The sequence below is a fragment of the Ranitomeya imitator genome, unplaced genomic scaffold (assembly GCF_032444005.1).
Source record: "Ranitomeya imitator isolate aRanImi1 unplaced genomic scaffold, aRanImi1.pri SCAFFOLD_395, whole genome shotgun sequence".
Taxonomy (NCBI): domain Eukaryota; kingdom Metazoa; phylum Chordata; class Amphibia; order Anura; family Dendrobatidae; genus Ranitomeya; species Ranitomeya imitator.
In genome coordinates, this window is record NW_027194799.1 from 296822 (window position 1) to 322523 (window position 25702).

At 47.2% G+C, this 25702-nt stretch overlaps 1 protein-coding gene across 2 annotated transcripts in view; it reads right to left on the reverse strand.

The window, feature by feature from the left end:
* Positions 1-25702, reverse strand: part of LOC138656347 (gastrula zinc finger protein XlCGF66.1-like) — a 73757-nt gene that overhangs the window by 22056 nt on the left and 25999 nt on the right. The gene's annotated exons all lie outside the window — the stretch shown is intronic.

Genomic DNA, 25702 nt, shown 5'->3' on the forward strand with positions numbered 1-25702 from the left:
GTAAAAAGAGAAACTGGACACCAAAAGTTATTGTACAATTTTTCCTGATTACACCGATGCCCCATATGTGGGGGGGAACCACTGTTTGGGCGCACGACAGGGCTCGGAAGGGAAGGAGCGCCATTTGACTTTTTCAATGAAAAATTGGCTCCAATCTTTAGCGGACACCATGTCGCGTTTGGAGAGCCCCTGTGTGCCTAAACATTAAAGCTCCCCCAAATTTGACCCCATTTTGGAAACTAGACCCCCCAAGGAGCTTATCTAGATGGATAGTGAGCACGTTGATCCCCCAGGTGCTTCACAAATTGATCCATAAAAATGAAAAAGTACTTTTTTTTCACGAAAAAATTCTTTTAGCCTCAATTTTTTTCATTTTCACATGGGTAACAGGATAAAATGGATCCTAAAATGTGTTGGGCAATTTCTCCTGAGTACACTGATACCTCACATGTAGGGGTAACCACTGTTTGGGCACACGGCAGGGCTCGGAAGGGAAGGAGCGCCATTTGACTTTTTGAATGAAAAATTAGCTCCAATCGTTAGCTGACACCATGTTGCGTTTGGAGAGCCCCTGTTTGCCTAAACATTGGAGCTTCCCCACATGTAACCCCATTTTGGAAACTAGACCTCCCAAGGAACTAATCTAGATGTGCGGTGACCACTTTAAACCCTCAAGTGCTTCACAGAAGTTTATAACGCAGAGCCGTGAAAATAAAAAATCATTTTTCTTTCCTCAAAAATTATTTTGTAGCCCACAATTTTTATTTTCACAAGAGTAACAAGAGAAATTGGACCCCAAAAGTTGTTGTCCAGTTTGTCCTGAGTACGCTGATACCCCATATGTGGGGGTAAACCACTGTTTGGGCACACGTTGGGGCTCAGAAGGGAAGTAGTGACTTTTGAAATGCAGACTTTGATGGAATGGTCTGCGGTCGACACGTTGCGTTTGCAGAGCCCCTGATGTGCCTAAACAGTAGAACCCCCCCACAAATGACCCCACTTTGGAAACTAGACTCCCCAAGGAACTTATCTAGATATGTGGTGAGCACTTTGAACCCCCAAGTGCTTCACAGAAGTTTACAACACAGAGCCGTGAAAATAAAAAATCATGTTTCTTTCCTCAAAAATGATGTTTTAGCAAGCAATTTTTTATTTTCACAAGGGTAACAGGAGAAATTGGACCCCAATAGTTGTTGCCGAGTTTGTCCTGAGTACGGTGATACCCCATATGTGGGGGTAAACCACTGTTTGGGCACACGTCGGGGCTCGGAAGGGAAGTAGTGACTTTTGAAATGCAGACTTTGATGGAATGGTTTGTGGGCGTCATGTTGCGTTTGCAGAGCCCCTGATGTGCCTAAACAGTAGAAACCCCCCACAAGTGACCCTACTTTGGAAACTAGACCCCCCAAGGAACTTATCTAGATATGTGGTGAGCACTTTGAACCCCCAAGTGCTTCACAGACGTTTACAGCGCAGAGCCGTGAAAATAAAAAATCATGTTTCTTTCTCAAAAATGATGTTTTAGCAAGCATTTTTTTATTTTCACAAGGGTAACAGGAGAAATTGGACCCCAATAGTTGTTGGCGAGTATGTCCTGAGTACACTGATACCCCATATGTGGGGGTAAACCACTGTTTGGGCACACGTCTGGGCTCGGAAGGGAAGTAGTGACTTTTGAAATGCAGCCTTGATGTAATGGTCTGCGGGCGTCACGTTGCGTTTGCAGAGCCCCTGATGTGCCTAAACAGTAGAAACCCCCCACAAGTGACCCTACTTTGGAAACTAGACCCCAAGGATCTTATCTAGATATGTGGTGAGCACTTTGAACCCCCAAGTGCTTCACAGAAGTTTACAACGCAGAGCCGTGAAAATAAAAAATCATTTTTCTTTCCTCAAAAATTGTTTTAGCAAGCAATTTTTTATTTTCATAAGGGTAACAGGAGCAATTGGACCCCAATAATTGTTGCCCAGTTTTTTCTGAGTATGCTGGTACCCCATGTGTGGGGGTAAACCACTGTTTGGGCGCACGTCGGGGCTCGGAAGGGAGGGAAAACCATTTGACTTTTTGAATGCAAGATTGACTGGAATCAATGGTGGCGCCATGTTGCGTTTGGAGACCCCTGATGTGCCTAAACAGTGGAAACCCCTCAATTCTAACACTAACCCCAACACACCCCTAACCCTAATCCCAACTGTAGCCATAACCCTAATCACAACCCTAACCCCAACACACCCCTAACCACAACCCTAACCCCAACACACCCCTAACCCTAATCCCAACCCTAATCCTAACCCTAATCCCAACCCTAACCACAACACACCCCTAACCACAACCCTAACCACAGCCTAATCTTAACCCTATTTCCAACCTTAGCCCTAATTCCAACCCTAACCCTAAGGCTATGTGCCCACGTAGCGGATTCGTGTGAGATTTTTTTTTGAAAAAATTTTTTTTTTTTTTTAAATCCGCAGGTAAAAGGCACTGCATTTTACCTGCGGATTTACCGCTGATTTCCAGTGTTTTTTGTGTGGATTTCACCTGTGGATTCCTATTGAGGAACAGGTGTAAAACGCTGCGGAATCCACACAAAGAATTGACATGCTGCGGAAAATACAACACAGCGTTCCCGCGCGGTACTTTCCGCACCATGGGCACAGCGGATTTGGTTTTCCATAGGTTTACATGGTACTGTAAACCTGATGGAAAACTGCTACGAATCCGCAGCGGCCAATCCGCTGCGGATCTGCAGCCAAATCTGCACCGTGTGCACATAGCCTAATTCTAACCCTAATTCTAGCCGTAACCCTAAGGCCAGGTTCACACTGCGCTAGCAGCAGCCCGTTCAGCACATACACTAACGGGCTGCTAGCGCAAGTGCCAATGTTTGCATTGCGCTAGCGCAGATAGAGCATCTGCTAGCTCTATCTGCACTAGCAGACACGGACCCGGAAACGCTGCAGCCCGCGTTTCCGGGTCCGTCACTCAATGACGCTAGTGATGCATCCGACATTGCTGTCTATGGCGGCCGTAACGGACCGTGGCATAAACACGGTGTAACGTAGTCCATCTAATGGACTGCTTAGACGCAGTGTGAACCAACCCTAACCCTAACCCTAGTGGGGCAAAGGAAAAAAAAAATGTTTTCTTTATTTTATTATTGTCCCTATCCATGGGGGTGATAAAGGGGGGTTTATTTATTATTTTTTTTACACAGTGATCAAAATGTACCTGTAACGAATCTGCCGGCAGATTCGGCGGGCGCATTTGGAAGATGGCGGCGCCCATCGAACACACGGACGGACACCGGGAGGGGCCCAGGTCGGTAAGTATGAGGGGGGGGGAGGGGTGATCGGACAGCGGGAGGGGAGCGGACAGCGGGGGGTGGGGCGGACAGGAGATCGGAGGGGAGCGGGGGACAGTAGATGACAGGACGGAGGACCGGAGGGGAGGAGATCGGTGGCGGTGGGGGGGGTCAGATCACGATCTCCAGCCATGGGTGGATTGTAATATTTCACCAATTTTCATTGGTGAAATATTACTATCGCTCTGATTGAAAGTGAAAGGTCACTTTCAACAGCCAATCAGAGCAACCGTAGCCACGGGGGGGGGAGGGGGGGAGGGGGGGGGTTGAAGCCCCCTTGGGCTAAAGTACAACTCCCCGTGTCCCTGCAGGCCAGGTGAAATTACAGTTAACCCTTTCACTCGGCCTCCAGGAGCCCAATCCTGCCATGACGCATATGCTGCGTCACAGGTCGGAATGGCACAGGTTTTCATGATGCATACGGTGCGTCAAAGGTCGGGAAGGGGTTAATGAAAAAAATAACAATAATAAAATACAATGCAGTTAGGTGCCCTGATGTGAATACGCATAAAACAGCTACAAAAGTTATAAAACTGTAACAAAAACGGGCACTGAAGGGGCGTTATTGAAAGGTTTAAATGACTTTGGGCCACTGAGCTCACACTATAGTGATGGCCCGCATCATATTCTGGGGTCTGGGCATGAGCCCATTTGGGCCAAACTGGAGTCACACCTGAATTTGATGCTGGACCTCATGGACCACTATATGAATTGCTCCTGGAGTAAAATCTTTGTTGGTCGTCCATTACTGTTGTTGGTCCTCCATTTGTACAGAAGAAAACAGGGATGGAGGGCACCATCGTATTATCAAAAGACTGGGATCCACCTGGAGTATGTCAAACCAGAGTAATGAAAAGGAAGAAAAGATACATACACAACACCAGGGATCACCAAAAAATAATAAATCCTAGATAAATAATATAACAAATGGGGGGCGTGTCCTAGCTGGCCATGTGAGTGGAAGCAGGGAAGAGTGCTCCTGCTGCCAGAAGGACAAAAATCCTGCTTTAACCCCGATTTTCGGGTAAACTCACCTAAATCCGGCTGGCTGAAGGTCCGGAGAGTGCAGCGGTGCGGAGCGGCGGGTCCGGAGTCGGCAGCGATGACCAGGAGGCGGCAGAAAGACGCTGGCACCAGCGATGCAGGAGCCGGCCAAGATGGTGCCAATGCTAGGGAGGACGCCGAGAAGGAGAACGCCGCATGTCAGCGGCGCATGGAGGTGGCCGCAAAGCTGCAGCAGTATGCCAGAGTGGAGGCTGCTGAGGAGGCAGAACCAGGAGCTGGAGCTGGAGCTGACCAGGAGGAGGAGGAAGCAAGCAAGGCTGAGCAGCATGAGGTACAGAGGGGGAAGGAGAGAGGCAGCATGGCTGGGGCTAGTGGGGGACCTGAAGCCATATCACAGGGAGAGGAGCCGACCCTTAGGGATGTAATCACCCTGATCTCTTCATGTCAGCAATCCCTGAACTCCTTGGCCCAGCAGATGCAGGAAGTTAAAGGGGACACGGCACAGATTAATGCGGCTCTGCAGAAAATGGACAAACATATAGGAGTGGTGGAGGAGAGGGTGAGCACGGCAGAAGATCACATAGTTAAGCTACAAAAAGCTGAAAAGAAGTTCGCCCAAGCAATAGCCGAGCTCGCTGCTAAAAATGAGGATCTGGAAAATAGATCCAGAAGAAATAATATACGTATAGTGGGGCTGCCTGAAAAGACTGAGGGGAGAAATCCCACTGAGTTTGTGGAGAACTGGCTGCTGGAGAAGATTGGGAACACAGTGTTGACTAAAGTTTTTGCTGTTGAACGGGCTCATAGGGTCCCGCCGCAGCCCCCTGCCCCAGGAGCGAATCCCCGTACCATGCTTGCTAAAATACTCAATTACAGAGACAGAGACATTATCCTTAGAAAGGCTAGAGAGATGGAGGATCTGACGGCTGGAGGTCAGAAAATCGCCATTTATCTGGATTATTCCGCTGCGGTTCAGAAACAGCGGATGAAGTTTACTGGAGTCAAGCGGCGACTGAGGGAGCTGGGAGTGCAGTACTCAGTGATGTTTCCTGCCAAGCTGAGACTGGTGGCTTTTAATAAGACCCACTTTTTCTTGACGCCGGAGGACGCTACCCAGTGGCTTGATACTCATGAGAAAAAACTTAAGGGAATGGGCGACTGACATTTCGGCGAGATCCAATTGGGATTTGTTTTCTCTGTCGATAGTTAGCAATGGTTAAAGAGTTGAGCAACTGTTGGGGGTTTTGCTGGGCCATATTGAAGGAATGGCCGGAGGGGACAGTACCAACTACTAAGTACGGGGGAGGAGGGTTATGCTGGGTACTGTGAACTGGTTTGGTACTTTTTCTATATGTTAATATAAGTTGAAATGAATAATAAAGTGAAAGTTGGGGGGGCAATTGTGATTGCTATGGCAGCGGGACGCGAATGGAGAGGGTTAAGTAAGGGAGAGTGTTCGCAGTGGGCAGTGGAGCCCCACTCTTGATGAGAGGAAGAATGCGTTATATTGGGGGGGTTAGGGGGGCAAGTTGGGAGGGGGCAGGGGAGGTGGGAGGGTTGGGGCAGCTCATACTTGGGAAATTGGATACTTTAAGAAATGATGAGCCACATTATGGGAGATTGTATTAAAATATTGAGTTGGAATGTGAGAGGTCTGGCGGATAAAACACGGCGGGCGGCAAGTCTGCAGTATGTCCGAGAACAGAAGGTCTCAATGATATGTCTGCTGGAGACACATTTAGTGCGGGAGAGGGTAAACGTATTGAATAGGCGCTGGATACAGAGGGCGTATCATTCTACTTTCTCGACGTATTCTAGGGGTGTGTCTGTGTTAATACCTGCGGGGGTGCAGTATGAGGAGGTAATGGTAAAAGAGGATGTGGATGGTCAGTATGTGGTGGTGAAATGTAAAATAAATGGAGTGTTGATGTGTATAGCGGCAATGTATATTCCGCCCCCATACTCAAGTAAGAAGATAAGAGAGGTGCTGGAGAGGGTAGAGCGTTGGGGACCGTTACCATCTCTAATTATTGGCGACCTTAATAATATCTGTGATGACTTTTGGGATAAAAACAAAAATCCCCAGAATAGAACAGGGGGACATATCACTATGTTTGGGACCTATGTCCGGGAAGTAGGTATGATTGATTTATGGAGAGTTAGACATATTGGGGAAAGGACGTACTCATGCTACTCGCCAGCTCATGGTACTTTGTCTAGGATTGACTTGGCGCTGGGTAACTGTTTACTGGACACGATGGTAGGGGAGGTGAGATATTTGCCTAGGGCTCTTTCAGACCATAGTCCAGTTGAGGTGGAATTTCGGCTGGTGGGGACACGGATCGGGAGCAGGAAGGAGTGGAAGATTCACCCTAATTGGCTACACAGTATGGACTTGGAAAAGATAAAGAAGGAGTTGGTGGAATTTTTTGAGATCAACGAGGGAAGTGTAGATGTTCTTACTGTGTGGGAAGCCATGAAGGCGTACTTGAGGGGACTGCTGTTCAGGGATATTAGCAGGTGTAAGAGGAAATCAAGAGAGACAGAGAGGTTGGCGGTTGAAGGGCTGAGAATAGCCGAGGATGAGATGGTAATAGCGGGTACTCCGGAAGCTGGGAGGAGGCTAAAGGCAGCTCAGAGTCAGTTGGAGGAGGTATTGCTCGGCAAGGCTGAAAGGAAGAGGGAATTCATGAATCTGGCTTTTTACCAGGATGGCGAATCTGTGGGTCATTTGCTATCGATGGTGGCTTCTGCCCAGAGAAACACTTCCTTTGTTCATTCTTTGGTATCGGGGAGCGGTGTGGCTGTCTCTGAGACTTCAGAGATTTTGGCCTTTTGTGCGGATTTTTATGCGGACCTATATTCCTCTCAGGTAGATGGGTCGGTGGAGGACATGGTGGCGTTCCTTGAGGAATTGGAGCTCCCAAGGCTGAGTGACATAGATAGAGAAGATTTGGAAGCTCCCATTACGGAGGAGGAATTGGGTCGGGCACTGCAGTCTATGGCTAATGGGAAGGCACCTGGCGTAGATGGATTTCCTGCTGAAATTTATAAAAACTTTGGGGAAGTGCTGATCCCTAAATTAAGGGTACTTCTGGAGGAGGCTAGGAGTGGCGGTCGTCTACCGGCATCTATGCGGGAGGCCATAATAGTGGTGATTCCTAAGGAGGGGAAGGACCCGACACAGCCGGATTCATATCGGCCAATCTCCTTGCTTACTACAGACGTTAAACTTCTGGCTAAGGTGTTGGCGATGAGGTTGACAAGTGTTATTTCCGGCCTGGTGCACTCAGACCAGTCCGGCTTTATGCCTGATCAGTCCACTGCGATCAACTTACGAAGGCTGTATATGAATTTGCAACTCAGATCCGACAACTGTGGCCAGAGAGTTATTGCATCTTTAGACGCTCATAAGGCGTTCGATAGTGTGGAGTGGGGATATCTCTGGCAGGTGCTCCGGAGTATGGGGTTTGGACCGCAGTTCATATCCTGGATTCGACTGATTTGAAACCAGGGATTCAAGCTTGAGGAGGCTAATTTGCATATTCCAGGTGCCTTCTGGGAAAAGCGAAGAGTCTCCCTAAGCTAGAAGATCGTTGGGTACAGCCGGGACCAGCTGCTTGGAAAGCATCACCAAATTTTTGCCTGTAGGACATTATTGCAAGAGAGCTTGGCTGAGTAGATTACACAAGAAGGAAAACACACAGCAAGTCAGCAGGATCTAGGAGCAACATGGCAGATGTGACAACCTACATGGTGAGCTGCAGCATCTGCTACATGTTCACAGATCGACCAGAAGAAGAATCCAATTTCACCTGCCAGAAGTGTAGACTAGTGGCCCTTTTAGAAGAAAAGGTGCGGGGTCTGGAAGAAAGAATAGCAACTTTGAAACTCATCAAAGAGAATGAAGACTTTCTAGACAGAACAGAAGCATCTCTACTGGTCACAGAAGGTTAAAAAAGTGTCAGAGAACCTCCAAAAGCAGATGAGTGAAAGCATGTGACCAAAAGAAGCAAGAAGACCATGGAGAAATCACCAACCACACAACTGAAGAACCGATATCAAATCTTTGTAGAGGATGAAGATGGCACACCTAAGGATGAAGCAATACCAGCAAGCAAAAAAGAAAAGGGCACACAGCAACAAGTGACAGCAAAAAGTACAGCCAAGAAGCAACGAAGAGTGGTGGTGGTGGGAGACTCACTACTGAGAGGCACCGAAGCAGCCATCTGCAGACCGGACATAACTGCAAGAGAAGTATGCTGCCTTCCAGGTGCGATGATCAAGGATGTGACCGATAGGATACCAAAGCTCTTCAGCTCCAAGGACGTCCACCCATTTCTTCTGATACATGTTGGCACCAATGACACGGCAAGGAAGGACCTACCGACAATCTGCAAGGACTTTGAAGAGTTGGGGAAGAAAGTAAAGGAACTGGATGCACAGGTAGTTTTTTCTTCTATCCTTCCAGTAGACGGGCATGGCACCAGGAGATGGAACAGGATCCTTGATGCAAACAACTGGCTAAGACGATGGTGCAGACAACAAGGATTCGGATTCCTGGACCACGGTGTGAATTACTTGTACGATGGACTCCTCGCCAGAGACGGACTACACCTCAACAAACCTGGGAAACACACATTCGCCAGAAGACTCGCTACACTCATCAGGAGGGCGTTAAACTAGAAGAAGAGGGGACGGGAAGAAAAACATTAGACTCGAACAAAGAAGACCCAGGAAAACATACTCAGAAGGGAGGTAAGAACATTTCTAAAACAATCCACAGCAAGGAGATTGGAACAAAACAAAATCCTCTAAACTGCATGCTCGCAAACGCCAGAAGCCTGACAAACAAGATGGAAGAACTAGAAGCAGAAATATCTACAGGTAACTTTGACATAGTGGGAATAACCGAGACATGGTTAGATGAAAGCTATGACTGGGCAGTTAACTTACAGGGTTACAGTCTGTTTAGAAAGGATCGTAAAAATCGGAGAGGAGGAGGGGTTTGTCTCTATGTAAAGTCTTGTCTAAAGTCCACTTTAAGGGAGGATATTAGCGAAGGAAATGAGGATGTCGAGTCCATATGGGTCGAAATTCATGGAGGGAAAAATGGTAACAAAATTCTCATTGGGGTCTGTTACAAACCCCCAAATATAACAGAAACCATGGAAAGTCTACTTCTAAAGCAGATAGATGAAGCTGCAACCCATAATGAGGTCCTGGTTATGGGGGACTTTAACTACCCGGATATTAACTGGGAAACAGAAACCTGTGAAACCCATAAAGGCAACAGGTTTCTGCTAATAACCAAGAAAAATTATCTTTCACAATTGGTGCAGAATCCAACCAGAGGAGCAGCACTTTTAGACCTAATACTATCTAATAGACCTGACAGAATAACAAATCTGCAGGTGGTTGGGCATTTAGGAAATAGCGACCACAATATTGTACAGTTTCACCTGTCTTTCACTAGGGGGACTTGTCAGGGAGTCACAAAAACATTGAACTTTAGGAAGGCAAAGTTTGAACAGCTTAGAGATGCCCTTAATCTGGTAGACTGGGACAATATCCTCAGAAATAAGAATACAGATAATAAATGGGAAATGTTTAAGAACATCCTAAATAGGCAGTGTAAGCGGTTTATACCTTGTGGGAATAAAAGGACTAGAAATGGGAAAAACCCAATGTGGCTAAACAAAGAAGTAAGACAGGCAATTAACAGTAAAAAGGAAGCATTTGCACTACTAAAGTAGGATGGCACCATTGAAGCTCTAAAAAACTATAGGGAGAAAAATACTTTATCTAAAAAAACTAATTAAAGCTGCCAAAAAGGAAACAGAGAAGCACATTGCTAAGAAGAGTAAAACTAATCCCAAACAGTTCTTCAACTATATCAATAGTGAAAGAATAAAAACTGAAAATGTAGGCCCCTTGAAAAATAGTGAGGAAAGAATGGTTGTAGATGACGAGGAAAAAGCTAACATATTAAACACCTTCTTCTCCACGGTATTCACGGTGGAAAATGAAATGCTAGGTGAAATCCCAAGAAACAATGAAAACCCTATATTAAGGGTCACCAATCTAACCCAAGAAGAGGTGCGAAACCGGCTAAATAAGATTAAAATAGATAAATCTCCGGGTCCGGATGGCATACACCCACGAGTACTAAGAGAACTAAGTAATGTAATAGATAAACCATTATTTCTTATTTTTAGGGACTCTATAGCGACAGGGTCTGTGTCGCAGGATTGGCGCATAGCAAATGTGGTGCCAATATTCAAAAAGGGCTCTAAAAGTGAACCTGGAAATTATAGGCCAGTAAGTCTAACCTCTATTGTTGGTAAAATATTTGAAGGGTTTCTGAGGGATGTTATTCTGGATTAGCTCAATGAGAATAACTGTTTAACTCCATATCAGCATGGGTTTATGAGAAATCGCTCCTGTCAAACCAATCTAATCAGTTTTTATGAAGAGGTAAGCTATAGGCTGGACCACGGTGAGTCATTGGACGTGGTATATCTCGATTTTTCCAAAGCGTTTGATACCGTGCCGCACAAGAGGTTGGTACACAAAATGAGAATGCTTGGTCTGGGGGAAAATGTGTGTAAATGGGTTAGTAACTGGCTTAGTGATAGAAAGCAGAGGGTGGTTATAAATGGTATAGTCTCTAACTGGGTCGCTGTGACCAGTGGGGTACCGCAGGGGTCAGTATTGGGACCTGTTCTCTTCAACATATTCATTAATGATCTGGTAGAAGGTTTACACAGTAAAATATCGATATTTGCAGATGATACAAAACTATGTAAAGCAGTTAATACAAGAGAAGATAGTATTCTGCTACAGATGGATCTGGATAAGTTGGAAACTTGGGCTGAAAGGTGGCAGATGAGGTTTAACAATGATAAATGTAAGGTTATACACATGGGAAGAGGGAATCAATATCACCATTACACACTGAATGGGAAACCACTGGGTAAATCTGACAGGGAGAAGGACTTGGGGATCCTAGTTAATGATAAACTTACCTGGAGCGGCCAGTGCCAGGCAGCAGCTGCCAAGGCAAACAGGATCATGGGGTGCATTAAAAGAGGTCTGGATACACATGATGAGAGCATTATACTGCCTCTGTACAAATCCCTAGTTAGACCGCACATGGAGTACTGTGTCCAGTTTTGGGCACCGGTGCTCAGGAAGGATATAATGGAACTAGAGAGAGTACAAAGGAGGGCAACAAAATTAATAAAGGGGATGGGAGAACTACAATACCCAGATAGATTAGCGAAGTTAGGATTATTTAGTCTAGAAAAAAGACGACTGAGGGGCGATCTAATAACCATGTATAAGTATATAAGGGGACAATACAAATATCTCGCTGAGGATCTGTTTATACCAAGGAAGGTGACGGGCACAAGGGGGCATTCTTTGCGTCTGGAGGAGAGAAGGTTTTTCCACCAACATAGAAGAGGATTCTTTACTGTTAGGGCAGTGAGAATCTGGAATTGCTTGCCTGAGGAGGTGGTGATGGCGAACTCAGTCGAGGGGTTCAAGAGAGGCCTGGATGTGTTCCTGGAGCAGAGCAATATTGTATCATACAATTATTAGGTTCTGTAGAAGGATGTAGATCTGGGGATTTATTATGATGGAATATAGGCTGAACTGGATGGACAAATGTCTTTTTTCGGCCTTACTAACTATGTTACTATGTTACTATGATGTACTCGATGCCGATGGCTAGGGTTAGGGTAAATGGGGAGTTATCACAGACCATACAACTGGCTAAAGGGACGAGACAGGGGTGTCCGCTCTCTCCTCTTTTGTTTGCTCTGGATGTGGAACCACTGGCTGCTAAGCTTCGACGATCTGATGAGGTGACTGGGTTTAAATATGGGATGATTGAAGAAAGGGTGGCGTTGTATGCGGATGACATTCTGCTATTTCTGGCTGACCCGGGTACGTCCTTGGAGGGAGCCATTGGGATTATTGAGCGTTTCGGATCGGTGTCGGGACTTAGGATAAACTGGAGTAAGTCTGTCTTGTTTAAGGTGGATGATGATGGTGGGGAGCCACTGGAGGATGGGCGACTGGAGGTGACTAGCCAATTTAAGTACCTTGGAATATGGGTATCTATGCCGGTCACTGAGTATATACATAGAAATCTGACTCCAATCTTAGGTGTTCTTAAAGCGAAAGCGGATGCTTGGCTTAAACTGCATTTATCTGTGGTAGGTAGGGTGAATCTTATTAAAATGATTTTGATGCCAAAAATACTGTATATTCTTCATAATGCGCCAGTTTGGATACCACGTGGGAGATTTAGACAGATTAACTCTCTGTTCAGGAATTTGATATGGGGGAGACAGCATCCGCGTATCAAACTGGAGACACTTCAGCGACCCAAGGAAGATGGGGGATTGGCATTGCCTAACCCTGAAATATATTATCTTGCAGCCCAGAGTCAGCATTTAAAAGGCTGGGCGCATGAAGGGTCATCTGGGGCGGTACAGCAGCTGATGGAAGTGGTGACAAAAAGAAGGCCAGTGGTACAATGTTTGGAGGATGGATCCCTGGGGGCTCTGGGGAAATTATACCCAACTGTGTTGTTGATACGCAGGCTGTGGGGTAGGCTGAGACATATACCGGGGGTCACGGATTTGACTAGATTCTCACCGCTATGGCATAACAGCAACTTACAGGAGTTTGAGGCACTGGGGGTACTGACAGAATGGCAGGTCAAAGGGATTCAGTACGTGTATCAAATAATTGAGCGTGGTGAATTGAAATCATTTTCCCAATTACAGGCGGAATTTGGTCTTGGGACTGTGGGGGAATTTCAGTATTTGCGGATGAGGCATGCTTTTGGAGCTCAGAGTAGAAACGGAGGTATTGGAATTCAGAGGGATATAGTACTGGAGTATGTGTGTAATGAAGGGACTACTGGGGGAGTCATATCTACTTTGTATAAAGATCTGTTGCACACTTTCCTATTGGGGTTTCCAATAATGGCGAGAGCTAAGTGGGAGAGGGATCTGGGTCCAATGGAGAACGAGACTTGGGAGTCGGTGCTAGAATGGGTCCCACGATTGTCACTGAGCGAACCGTATAGACTGTCACAGCTCTATGTGATACACAGGGTTTATAAGTCACCGATGGTGCTATATAAGGCTGGTTTGCGTGATGATTCTGAATGCCCGAGGTGTAAAACTGCAGATGCTGATATACTCCATATGATGTGGACGTGTCCGAGACTGGCTGCTTTTTGGGTGGTAGTTTTGAGTCGTATGGAAGGTGCGTATGGATGTAAGGTGCCAAGGGATCCACTTGTGTGCTTGTTGGGATGTGTGGATGAGATTGGAGTGGATAACAACCTGAAGATAGCTATAGCCAGATTGTTATACATGGCTAGGAAGGTAATAGCTCGAAATTGGATTAGGGAAGAACCGCCGTCAAGAGGAGAGTTCCTCCAGTATGTGAAGCAGGGCCTGACACTGAAAAAGGGGTTTTATAAAAAAAGAGGGAAAATCGAAATGTTCAATAAAATGTGGTCTCCGTGGATTGCTATGGGATAGGGGTATTATAGAGGGAGAGTTAATTAAGGTTCCTAATTAATGGTAATGTTAAATGTGGCTTATATTATTGGCCGAGGGATTAGATAGTATATTGGTCTAATGATGGAAGTGCTAAGCAAGGTGAGCTGCTTTGTTGGGTGGGGTTGGGGGGGTGGTGGGATTGAAGGGGAATGTTTGAAGGGGGGGGGGAAAGCTTTGTATTGAAAATGAGAATGTAACATGTCATTTATCTTGTTATTCTTAATAAAAATTTATTTGAATAAAAAAAAATAATATAACAAATTTTATTAAGGTCAAACAAGACACTGCAAACAATTAAAAACATTTAAAAACCAAAACGGTACATATCCCAAATAGGGAATACCCCCCCAAGACCCAGAAAATGACTTCATACCAGACAATACATACAGATATAGCATGTAGATTCACACTACAATATGTGATATCAATGAATAAACAATATACAGCTGTTCAGGGCTCAAAAACAATAAGATGTGCTCTATAGGCGTATAGAGATTATATCCATAATGGATAAAAAGTAGAGCTCCCAAAAAAAGGCCCACACACACAATGTATCAATAATATACGGGTAGGGCAGTGTCCTAAGTTAGATGGATCTAATACTTTAGATGTGTACACATCCCGTATGCCTAATTAGCCAAAGGACAACCTCCAGCAGGGCCGGCTCCAGGTTTTTGAGGGCCCCGGGCGAAAGAGTCTCAGTGGGCCCCCCTTTAACACATACCCCGATTCATGATCGCATATAAACACAGCCATGTAGTATATAACACTGCCCACGTAGTATATAGCAGCCCATGTAGTATATAGCAGCCCACGTAGCATATAGCAGCCCACGTAGTATATAGCAGCGCTGCCCACATAGTATATAGCAGCGCCACTCACTCATGCACTGGTAGGACTAGGAGCTCCTCCTGAATCTGCCTCATAACTTCAGCAGCACGGCAGCCAGCCAGGGGCGGAGATCAGAGCAGAGAATGTGCTCTCTCCCCCCACAAACAATGTCACACTGGCTGCCTTCTCTTAACCCCTATTTGTGCCTGCCTGGCTGCACTCACTGAGTGATAAGATGCTTGTGTCAGAGCTGGCACATAGGGGTTAAGAGAACGCAGCCAGCAGTGACTTTATAGGCCAAGAGAGCATGTTATCTCCTGCTCTGCTCTCCCAGCTGTATCTATGACAGCATGAGTGGGCCCCCCTCTCTCCCCAGGGCCCCGGCATTTGCCCGCTGTGCCGGGTGCTGACGCCGGCCCTGGGGCTGCCCCTCAGTGGGGAGATACTATAGAGCAGCCATATTATACACCCCAATAACAGAACTGGGCTGCCCCTCAGTGGGGAGATACTATAGAGCAGTTATATTATACACCCCAATAACAGAGGGAGGACTGGGCTGCCCCTCAGTGGTGAGATACTATAGAGCAGCCATATTATACACCCCAATAACAAGACTGGGCTGCCCCTCAGTGGGGAGATACTATAGAGCAGCCATATTATACACCCCAATAACAGAACTGGGCTGCCCCTCAGTGGTGAGATACTATAGAGCAGCCATATTATACACGCCAATAACAGAACTGGGCTGCCCCTCAGTGGTGAGATACTATAGAGCAGCCATATTATACACCCCAATAACAGAGGGAGGACTGGGCGGCCCCTCAGTGGTGAGATACTATAGAGCAGTTATATTATACACCCCAATAACAGAGGGAGGACTGGGCTGCCCCTCAGTGGTGAGATACTATAGAGCAGTTATATTATACACCCCAATAACAGAGGGAGGACTGGGCTGCCCCTCAGTGGTGAGATACTATAGAGCAGCCATATTATACACCCCAATAACAGAGGGAGGACTGGGCGGCCCCTCAGTGGTGAGAAATTATAGAGCAGCCATATTATACATCCCAATAACAGAGGGAGGACTGGGCTGCCCCTCAGTGGTGAGATACTATAGAGCAGCCATATTATACACCCCAATAACAGAGGGAGGACTGGGCGGCCCCTCAGTGGTGAGAAATTATAGAGCAGCCATATTATACATCCCAATAACAGAGGGAGGACTGGGCTGCCCCTCAGTAGTGAGATACTATAGAGCAGCCATATTATACACCCCAATAACAGAGGGAGGACTGGGCTGCCCCTCAGTGGTGAGATACTATAGAGCAGCCATATTATACACCCCAATAACAGAGGGAGGACTGGGCTGCCCCTCAGTAGTGAGATACTATAGAGCAGCCATATTATACACCCCAATAAGAGGGAGGACTGGGCTGCCCCTCAGTGGTGAGATACTATAGAGCAGCCATATTATACACCCCAATAACAGGACTGGGCTGCCCCTCAGTGGGGAGATACTATAGAGCAGCCATATTATACACCCCAATAACAGAACTGGGCTGCCCCTCAGTGGTGAGATACTATAGAGCAGCCATATTATACATCCCAATAACAGAGGGAGGACTGGGCTGCCCCTCAGTGGTGAGATACTATAGAGCAGCCATATTATACACCCCAATAACAGAACTGGGCTGCCCCTCAGTGGTGAGATATTATAGAGCAGCCATATTATACATCCCAATAACAGAGGGAGGACTGGGCTGCCCCTCAGTGGTGAGATACTATAGAGCAGCCATATTATACACCCCAATAACAGAGGGAGGACTGGGCTGCCCCTCAGTGGTGAGATACTATAGAGCAGCCATATTATACATCCCAATAACAAGACTGGGCTGCCCCTCAGTGGGGAGATACTATAGAGCAGCCATATTATACACCCCAATAACAGAACTGGGCGGCCCCTCAGTGGGGAGATACTATAGAGCAGCCATATTATACACCCCAATAACAGAACTGGGCTGCCCCTCAGTGGTGAGATACTATAGAGCAGCCATATTATACACGCCAATAACAGAACTGGGCTGCCCCTCAGTGGTGAGATACTATAGAGCAGCCATATTATACACCCCAATAACAGAGGGAGGACTGGGCTGCCCCTCAGTGGTGAGATACTATAGAGCAGCCATATTATACATCCCAATAACAGAGGGAGGACTGGGCTGCCCCTCAGTGGTGAGATACTATAGAGCAGCCATATTATACATCCCAATAACAGGAGGAGGACTGGGCTGCCCCTCAGTGGTGAGATACTATAGAACAGCCATATTATACATCCCAATAACAAAGGGAGGACTGGGCTGCCCCTCAGTGGTGAGATATTATAGAGCAGCCATATTATACACCCCAATAACAGAGGGAGGACTGGGCTGCTCCTCAGTGGTGAGATACTATAGAGCAGCCATATTATACACCCCAATAACAGGACTGGGCTGCCCCTCAGTGGTGAGATATTATAGAGCAGCCATATTATACACCCCAATAACAGAGGGAGGACTGGGCTGCCCCTCAGTGGTGAGATACTATAGAGCAGCCATATTATACACCCCAATAACAGAGGGAGGACTGGGCTGCCCCTCAGTGGTGAGATACTATAGAGCAGCCATATTATACATCCCAATAACAGAGGGAGGACTGGGCTGCCCCTCAGTGGTGAGATACTATAGAGCAGCCATATTATACACCCCAATAACAGAGGGAGGACTGGGCTGCCCCTCAGTGGTGAGATACTATAGAGCAGCCATATTATACACCCCAATAACAGAACTGGGCTGCCCCTCAGTGGTGAGATACTATAGAGCAGCCATATTATACACCCCAATAACAGAACTGGGCTGCCCCTCAGTGGTGAGATACTATAGAGCAGCCATATTATACACCCCAATAACAGAACTGGGCTGCCCCTCAGTGGTGAGATACTATAGAGCAGCCATATTATACACCCCAATAACAGAACTGGGCTGCCCCTCAGTGGTGAGATATTATAGAGCAGCCATATTATACATCCCAATAACAGGAGGAGGACTGGGCTGCCCCTCAGTGGTGAGATACTATAGAGCAGCCATATTATACACCCCAATAACAGGAGGAGGACTGGGCTGCCCCTCAGTGGTGAGATACTATAGAGCAGCCATATTATACACCCCAATAACAGAGGGAGGACTGGGCTGCCCCTCAGTGGTGAGATACTATAGAGCAGCCATATTATACATCCCAATAACAGAGGGAGGACTGGGCTGCCCCTCAGTGGTGAGATACTATAGAGCAGCCATATTATACATCCCAATAACAGAGGGAGGACTGGGCTGCCCCTCAGTGGTGAGATACTATAGAGCAGCCATATTATACATCCCAATAACAGAGGGAGGACTGGGCTGCCCCTCAGTGGTGAGATACTATAGAGCAGCCATATTATACATCCCAATAACAGAGGGAGGATTGGGCTGCCCCTCAGTGGTGAGATACTATAGAGCAGCCATATTATACACCCCAATAACAGAGGGAGGACTGGGCTGCCCCTCAGTGGTGAGATACTATAGAGCAGCCATATTATACATCCCAATAACAGAGGGAGGATTGGGCTGCTCCTCAGTGGTGAGATACTATAGAGCAGCCATATTATACATCCCAATAACAGGCGGAGGACTGGGCTGCCCCTCAGTGGTGAGCTACTATAGAGCAGCCATACTATACATCCCAATAACAGAGGGAGGACTGGGCGGCCCCTCAGTGGGGAGATACTATAGAGCAGCCATATTATACACCCCAATAACAGGAGGAGGACTGGGCTGCCCCTCAGTGGTGAGATATTATAGAGCAGCCATATTATACATCCCAATAACAGGCGGAGGACTGGGCTGCCCCTCAGTGGTGAGCTACTATAGAGCAGCCATATTATACACCCCAATAACAGAGGGAGGACTGGGCTGCCCCTCAGTAGTGAGATACTATAGAGCAGCCATATTATACACCCCAATAAGAGGGAGGACTGGGCTGCCCCTCAGTGGTGAGATACTATAGAGCAGCCATATTATACACCCCAATAACAGAGGGAGGACTGGGCTGCCCCTCAGTAGTGAGATACTATAGAGCAGCCATATTATACACCCCAATAAGAGGGAGGACTGGGCTGCCCCTCAGTGGTGAGATACTATAGAGCAGCCATATTATACACCCCAATAACAGGCGGAGGACTGGGCTGCCCCTCAGTGGTGAGCTACTATAGAGCAGCCATACTATACATCCCAATAACAGAGGGAGGACTGGGCGGCCCCTCAGTGGGGAGATACTATAGAGCAGCCATATTATACACCCCAATAACAGGAGGAGGACTGGGCTGCCCCTCAGTGGTGAGATATTATAGAGCAGCCATATTATACATCCCAATAACAGGCGGAGGACTGGGCTGCCCCTCAGTGGTGAGCTACTATAGAGCAGCCATACTATACATCCCAATAACAGAGGGAGGACTGGGCGGCCCCTCAGTGGGGAGATACTATAGAGCAGCCATATTATACACCCCAATAACAGAGGGAGGACTGGGCTGCCCCTCAGTGGTGAGATACTATAGAGCAGCCATATTATACATCCCAATAACAGAGGGAGGACTGGGCTGCCCCTCAGTAGTGAGATACTATAGAGCAGCCATATTATACACCCCAATAAGAGGGAGGACTGGGCTGCCCCTCAGTGGTGAGATACTATAGAGCAGCCATATTATACACCCCAATAACAGGACTGGGCTGCCCCTCAGTGGGGAGATACTATAGAGCAGCCATATTATACACCCCAATAACAGGAGGAGGACTGGGCTGCCCCTCAGTGGTGAGATATTATAGAGCAGCCATATTATACATCCCAATAACAGAGGGAGAACTGGGCTGCCCCTCAGTGGTGAGATACTATAGAGCAGCCATATTATACACCCCAATAACAGAGGGAGGACTGGGCTGCCCCTCAGTGGTGAGATACTATAGAGCAGCCATATTATACACCCCAATAACAGAACTGGGCTGCCCCTCAGTGGTGAGATACTATAGAGCAGCCATATTATACACCCCAATAACAGAACTGGGCTGCCCCTCAGTGGTGAGATACTATAGAGCAGCCATATTATACATCCCAATAACAAGACTGGGCTGCCCCTCAGTGGGGAGATACTATAGAGCAGCCATATTATACACCCCAATAACAGAACTGGGCGGCCCCTCAGTGGGGAGATACTATAGAGCAGCCATATTATACACCCCAATAACAGAACTGGGCTGCCCCTCAGTGGTGAGATACTATAGAGCAGCCATATTATACACGCCAATAACAGAACTGGGCTGCCCCTCAGTGGTGAGATACTATAGAGCAGCCATATTATACACCCCAATAACAGAGGGAGGACTGGGCTGCCCCTCAGTGGTGAGATACTATAGAGCAGCCATATTATACATCCCAATAACAGAGGGAGGACTGGGCTGCCCCTCAGTGGTGAGATATTATAGAGCAGCCATATTATACACCCCAATAACAGGACTGGGCTGCCCCTCAGTGGGGAGATACTATAGAGCAGCCATATTATACACCCCAATAACAGAACTGGGCTGCCCCTCAGTGGTGAGATATTATAGAGCAGCCATATTATACATCCCAATAACAGAGGGAGGACTGGGCTGCCCCTCAGTGGTGAGATACTATAGAGCAGCCATATTATACACCCCAATAACAGAGGGAGGACTGGGCTGCCCCTCAGTGGTGAGATACTATAGAGCAGCCATATTATACACCCCAATAACAGAACTGGGCTGCCCCTCAGTGGTGAGATACTATAGAGCAGCCATATTATACACCCCAATAACAGAACTGGGCTGCCCCTCAGTGGTGAGATACTATAGAGCAGCCATATTATACATCCCAATAACAAGACTGGGCTGCCCCTCAGTGGGGAGATACTATAGAGCAGCCATATTATACACCCCAATAACAGAACTGGGCGGCCCCTCAGTGGGGAGATACTATAGAGCAGCCATATTATACACCCCAATAACAGAACTGGGCTGCCCCTCAGTGGTGAGATACTATAGAGCAGCCATATTATACACGCCAATAACAGAACTGGGCTGCCCCTCAGTGGTGAGATACTATAGAGCAGCCATATTATACACCCCAATAACAGAGGGAGGACTGGGCTGCCCCTCAGTGGTGAGATACTATAGAGCAGCCATATTATACATCCCAATAACAGAGGGAGGACTGGGCTGCCCCTCAGTGGTGAGATATTATAGAGCAGCCATATTATACACCCCAATAACAGAGGGAGGACTGGGCTGCCCCTCAGTGGTGAGATACTATAGAGCAGCCATATTATACATCCCAATAACAGAGGGAGGACTGGGCTGCCCCTCAGTGGTGAGATACTATAGAGCAGCCATATTATACATCCCAATAACAGAGGGAGGACTGGGCTGCCCCTCAGTGGTGAGATACTATAGAGCAGCCATATTATACACCCCAATAACAGAACTGGGCTGCCCCTCAGTGGTGAGATACTATAGAGCAGCCATATTATACACGCCAATAACAGAACTGGGCTGCCCCTCAGTGGTGAGATACTATAGAGCAGCCATATTATACACCCCAATAACAGAGGGAGGACTGGGCTGCCCCTCAGTGGTGAGATACTATAGAGCAGCCATATTATACACCCCAATAACAGAGGGAGGACTGGGCTGCCCCTCAGTGGTGAGATACTATAGAGCAGCCATATTATACACCCCAATAACAGAACTGGGCTGCCCCTCAGTGGTGAGATACTATAGAGCAGCCATATTATACACCCCAATAACAGAACTGGGCTGCCCCTCAGTGGTGAGATACTATAGAGCAGCCATATTATACACCCCAATAACAGAACTGGGCTGCCCCTCAGTGGTGAGATACTATAGAGCAGCCATATTATACACCCCAATAACAGAACTGGGCTGCCCCTCAGTGGTGAGATATTATAGAGCAGCCATATTATACATCCCAATAACAGGAGGAGGACTGGGCTGCCCCTCAGTGGTGAGATACTATAGAGCAGCCATATTATACACCCCAATAACAGGAGGAGGACTGGGCTGCCCCTCAGTGGTGAGATACTATAGAGCAGCCATATTATACACCCCAATAACAGAACTGGGCTGCCCCTCAGTGGTGAGATATTATAGAGCAGCCATATTATACATCCCAATAACAGAGGGAGGACTGGGCTGCCCCTCAGTGGCGAGATACTATAGAGCAGCCATATTATACATCCCAATAACAGAGGGAGGACTGGGCTGCCCCTCAGTGGTGAGATACTATAGAGCAGCCATATTATACATCCCAATAACAGAGGGAGGATTGGGCTGCCCCTCAGTGGTGAGATACTATAGAGCAGCCATATTATACACCCCAATAACAGAGGGAGGACTGGGCTGCCCCTCAGTGGTGAGATACTATAGAGCAGCCATATTATACATCCCAATAACAGGAGGAGGACTGGGCTGCCCCTCAGTGGTGAGATATTATAGAGCAGCCATATTATACATCCCAATAACAGGCGGAGGACTGGGCTGCCCCTCAGTGGTGAGCTACTATAGAGCAGCCATACTATACATCCCAATAACAGAGGGAGGACTGGGCGGCCCCTCAGTGGGGAGATACTATAGAGCAGCCATATTATACACCCCAATAACAGGAGGAGGACTGGGCTGCCCCTCAGTGGTGAGATACTATAGAGCAGCCATATTATACACCCCAATAACAGAGGGAGGACTGGGCTGCCCCTCAGTGGTGAGATATTATAGAGCAGTTATATTATACACCCCAATAACAGGCGGAGGACTGGGCTGCCCCTCAGTAGTGAGATACTATAGAGCAGCCATATTATACATCCCAATAACAGAGGGAGGACTGGGCTGCCCCTCAGTGGTGAGATACTATAGAGCAGCCATATTATACACCCCAATAACAGAGGGAGGACTGGGCTGCCCCTCAGTGGTGAGCTACTATAGAGCAGCCATATTATACATCCCAATAACAAAGGGAGGACTGGGCTGCCCCTCAGTGGTGAGCTACTATAGAGCAGCCATATTATACACCCCAATAACAGAGGGAGGACTGGGCTGCCCCTCAGTGGTGAGATACTATAGAGCAGCCATATTATACACCCCAATAACAGAGGGAGGACTGGGCTGCCCCTCAGTGGTGAGATACTATAGAGCAGCCATATTATACACCCCAATAACAGAGGGAGGACTGGGCTGCCCCTCAGTGGTGAGATATTATAGAGCAGCCATATTATACATCCCAATAACAGAGGGAGGACTGGGCTGCCCCTCAGTGGGGAGATACTATAGAGCAGCCATATTATACATCCCAATAACAGAGGGAGGACTGGGCTGCCCCTCAGTGGTGAGATATTATAGAGCAGCCATATTATACATCCCAATAACAGAGGGAGGACTGGGCTGCCCCTCAGTGGTGAGATATTATAGAGCAGCCATATTATACACCCCAATAACAGAGGGAGGACTGGGCTGCCCCTCAGTGGTGAGATACTATAGAGCAGCCATATTATACACCCCAATAACAGAGGGAGGACTGGGCTGCCCCTCAGTGGTGAGATACTATAGAGCAGCCATATTATACACCCCAATAACAGAACTGGGCTGCCCCTCAGTGGTGAGATACTATAGAGCAGCCATATTATACACCCCAATAACAGAGGGAGGATTGGGCTGCCCCTCAGTGGTGAGATATTATAGAGCAGCCATATTATACATCCCAATAACAGGAGGAGGACTGGGCTGCCCCTCAGTGGTGAGATACTATAGAGCAGCCATATTATACACCCCAATAACAGAGGGAGGACTGGGCTGCCCCTCAGTGGTGAGATACTATAGAGCAGTTATATTATACACCCCAATAACAGAGGGAGGACTGGGCTGCCCCTCAGTGGTGAGATACTATAGAGTAGCCATATTATACATCCCAATAACAGAGGGAGGACTGGGCTGCTCCTCAGTGGTGAGATACTATAGAGCAGCCATATTATACACCCCAATAACAGAGGGAGGACTGGGCTGCCCCTCAGTGGTGAGATACTATAGAGCAGCCATATTATACATCCCAATAACAGGAGGAGGACTGGGCTGCCCCTCAGTGGTGAGATACTATAGAACAGCCATATTATACATCCCAATAACAAAGGGAGGACTGGGCTGCCCCTCAGTGGTGAGATATTATAGAGCAGCCATATTATACACCCCAATAACAGAGGGAGGACTGGGCTGCCCCTCAGTGGTGAGATACTATAGAGCAGCCATATTATACACCCCAATAACAGAGGGAGGACTGGGCGGCCCCTCAGTGGTGAGATACTATAGAGCAGCCATATTATACACCCCAATAACAGAGGGAGGACTGGGCTGCCCCTCAGTGGTGAGATATTATAGAGCAGCCATATTATACATCCCAATAACAGGAGGAGGACTGGGCTGCCCCTCAGTGGTGAGATACTATAGAGCAGCCATATTATACATCCCAATAACAAAGGGAGGACTGGGCTGCCCCTCAGTGGTGAGATACTATAGAGCAGCCATATTATACACCCCAATAACAGAGGGAGGACTGGGCTGCTCCTCAGTGGTGAGATACTATAGAGCAGCCATATTATACATCCCAATAACAGGAGGAGGACTGGGCTGCCCCTCAGTGGTGAGATATTATAGAGCAGCCATATTATACATCCCAATAACAGAGGGAGGACTGGGCTGCCCCTCAGTGGTGAGATACTATAGAGCAGCCATATTATACACCCCAATAACAGAGGGAGGACTGGGCTGCCCCTCAGTGGGGAGATACTATAGAGCAGCCATATTATACACCCCAATAACAGAACTGCGCTGCCCCTCAGTGGGGAGATACTATTATAATTGACAAATGCTTGAGAAGAACGATAGCAAAAAACGTGCTGGGGTTGGACGACTTGTCATTTTGCTACTTTTGATTTTCCACACCAATTATCTATCGTCTCCATATTTACGGATTCAGTTTTTGTTTATTTTGACCACCAGGAAATTATTGTATTTCTATTAGGCAGTTTTTAATACTGCAATTTGTACAGTCAATATTACATCGTTGCCTTATTTGTGCATAATGTAAAAATACTTATATTTCCTCATTTATTTCATGTGTGTTTATATTTCTGTGGTCAATTAATTTTTTATAATCAAAAATTAAATAATTTTAGTTTACAGCAAGTTCATGAATGACTGCTGCAACGGGTCCTCCAGCTACCTGTGGGTAGTATAACAGAAGTACAACATAGGGTGCAGGGCGACGCCTAAACCACAAAACCGGCAGGTAAAGAACACATGCACAGATAGAATAAAGAGATCAGGTAAAAACCTGCCTGTAAGCAGTAGCTAAATCTGACCGATAAGGGGAAGGCATAAAGGTGGTAATATACAGATAAAAAACAAGCGAGAGTTCAGAACGCCATATAGAACCTGCCCATGAAAGGAACAGCACTAGTCCGGTAGGAAGTCAGTCATGGGGGGCAAAAAGAAGCCCAACGCGTGTCGCCACGGAGTGGCTTCGTCAGGGGCAGAGGTAACAATGTCCGTATGTTGACGCTTATATATACAACTATCTAAATAAGTTACCATAACAGCTGAGCGGATCCTCCTCAGGGAACAACAGCAGGCTCCATAATAGACGCAATAGCGCCATGTTGGAGACCAGAAGTGTAACCACGGTACCGGATGTGACGCCGGCGGGTATACCAAGATGGAAAGTATCGGCTAGTGCGCATGCGCTAAGAGCGGTCACCTACTGCAAATC